This window comes from Myotis davidii, unplaced genomic scaffold, assembly GCF_000327345.1.
Source record: "Myotis davidii unplaced genomic scaffold, ASM32734v1 scaffold897, whole genome shotgun sequence".
Classification (NCBI taxonomy): Eukaryota; Metazoa; Chordata; class Mammalia; order Chiroptera; family Vespertilionidae; genus Myotis; species Myotis davidii.
Window position 1 is genome coordinate 256,984 of NW_006289393.1, and position 3,025 is coordinate 260,008.

A 3,025-nucleotide genomic window follows, 5' to 3' on the forward strand; every position below is an offset into this window, starting at 1 on the left:
TAGGTTGCTGCTAGTTATTCTTAATGATCAGAATCCTACTAAAAAAACATTTGGGGGTTTATTTATTAGTTCTATTTAATTCTTTCATAATTAATTTCATCTTTATTAATCCCTTCTTGTTTTACTTAATTGTATTTTTTTGTAACTTTCTTTATTTGTGTTTGTTCTTGTTTACTAGAATAAATACTTAGGGCTATGAACCTTTAGTACTCCTTTAGTTATTTCTCAAGAATTCCTACTAAAAAAACATTTGGGGGTTTATTTATTAGTTCTATTTAATTCTTTCATAATTAATTTCATCTTTATTAATCCCTTCTTGTTTTACTTAATTGTATTTTTTTGTAACTTTCTTTATTTGTGTTTGTTCTTGTTTACTAGAATAAATACTTAGGGCTATGAACCTTTAGTACTCCTTTAGTTATTTCTCAAGAATTCTGATATGCAGCTTATTTTTGTGGTTGTTATTCTCAAGATATTTTGGAGTTTTGTTTTTCTCTTTGACTAAGAATTGTTCCAGAGATTTAAAAAATTATTGAGATGGTAAAGTTTTATGTTTCAGTTTTCTCTTTCTGTTATTAACTTTTAGTTATTTGGAATTACAAATAAAGTTACCTATACTGTTTATAATTTTTGAAAATTATTTGTAGCTTAATGCAGAGAGAGAGAGAGAGAGAAAGAGAGATGTGAGAGTGACATCTCCATTGATTGCCTCCCACATGAGTCTCAACAGAGGCGGGGGATTGAACCTGCAACCCATGTACCTGCCCTTGACTAGGAATCAAACCAAAGATGCCTCTGTGCATGGGCTGGTGTTCCAATACTGGCCAGGACGATGTGTGTGTATTTTTAAATGTTTTTTTACTTTGGGTGCCAGTGTAGAATTAATTTTAAGATGAGTTTCATGCTGGAAAGTATATGAAAACCTTTAGCTTCAATGGCCTCAAAGGTCACCTGGAATGTGTAAAATGTGAATATGAATTTGTGTTGGCCCTAGAGTAACCCCTGAGTAGAGCTGAAATCAAAGGGTATCTTAAGTATTCTTTCCTCTCACTTTTAATTCCTTTTCTTTCTTTTCTCTATACGATATGCTAATTAAAAAATCTAGATTACACAGACCCAGGCCTGGTGTTATACCAGTCTGTTATCAACAAATGAGAGCACATTAAATAGTTTTTAATTGGTCTTAGGGAAAGCAAAGGTGAAATGAAAATTTAATTCTTCTGGACCTTTTTTCAAAATGCCTTTTCCAGCTCCACTATAAGGACTGAATTTTAATTAGCTTGATTCGCACTGTTTGGCCATGCATTTGTAATCTTTGTTCACACTTTGGGAAAAAAATTGATGAAAGAAATTGGACAATAATGGGAATCTTGTCTGAGCAGAACAAATTGGAACTATCAAATATATTGCAGATAACACATGCTGCAGCTGGGGAGGGGAAGCTTCAGGGCTGGTGACTTAAAGTCCTCCCTCCAAAGTGCACTGTTCAGTCTGGCACAGCCCTGTCCCGCACAGAGAGGTGGCAGCCAGGCGTGGACAGTGTTTTAGTGCCAGGGGACCTGAGTTGGAATCCCGCCTCTTACCCTGATGGTAGGTCATTTAATCCCCCTGATCCTCAGTTTCTGCATCTGTAAAACGGGATGGTAATGTCCACCTTGCAGCCTTCTTAGGATTGAAAGGAATGAATTATGTGAAAGTGCTTGGTATATAACAGGGGCTCCAAAAATGACCAAGAGGATTTCAAAGGAAGGCTATATGGCTGGGCTGAGGAATTCTTAGGAGGTTTCCTGCTTTTTCCTATTGAATAGAAGGAAGTGGGCAGGGGCCACTTCGTGTGTATGTGTGCTGGGGTGTGGGGGACGGGGAGGCGGGCTGGGTGTGTGTCTTCCACCTTCTTCCCAATAGCTCTGGGGCAGCAAATAACCACGGTCTTTTGCACAGGAGCCCATTCAGGACGCTGCTTTGTAGCTATGAAGCCTTGAGAGCCCATGCTTACCCCGCGAGCTTTGAGGGACAGCTAGGTGGCTCTTGAGGTCCTTTAGCTGAGCACATTGCACCAGTAGGGAAATGGGTGAGGAGTTTCCCAGCCAGCAAGTAGGTCAATAACACGTATGAGCGTGGAGTAGGGCTCCTGGTAAAACATTATCAGGGTGCTGTGGAGGCGTCAGAGTGAGAAGATGTAGTTCTTGGCCCGGGAGCTTATAACTCAACAGAGAAAACTAACAGAGAAAAATTTTTTTCACCTGAGATAGTGTCACAATTTAATATTTGCTGAGGTCTGCAGACCATGTGTCTAGTGATGGGGTCAGAACATGGAGTCCCTCCATCTTTGTGAGCATCACTCAGAACTCATTCTGAGCACCTACTGTGCTCCCACAAGTCCCTCCCTGTTAGTACACACTCAGGGTTTGAGGGATTTGGGTTAATGTCAAGCCTCTTGTCCTTATAGCCTTGGGGAAGCACCTGCTCTCTGGACCCCCCAGTGTCTTCATCCTTAAAGTGGCCGCATCACAGGGGCGGGTGGATAATTTACCGTTGCTTTCAGCACAGAGCAGTGCAAGAGGGAGGATGGCCCGACCAAGGGGATCTGTTTTCTGCCCTCAGGGCGGTGGTTCTCCACCTGGGGCCACTTTGCTCTCTCCGAGGCCTTTGGCTATAAGGGAGGTGGGGTGGTAGGGGCATGTATGTATTAAACATTCTACAGTGCATAGGATAGACCCCCCTTCCTCTAATTTTGGAATTAGGAGATGAAAATGCACCCATTTGAGGTCTCTCTCTCTCTCTCCCTCTGAAGAGACATAAAATGTCATGATCCTTAAGGCCATTTTCACTCGGTGGCCCTGTCCCCACTGCCCACAGCCGCCTCCTGCTGTCCTCTATGTCCTGGCTGCAGCCCTCTCCTGAGGAGTAGGAGGCGCTTTCCACCAGCGGCACCCCTGCCCTGCCGGTGTGGCACCCTCACCCTCACCCCCACCCTCACCTTCAGTCTCATACTCACCCTCACCCTCACCCTTGCCCCCAATCA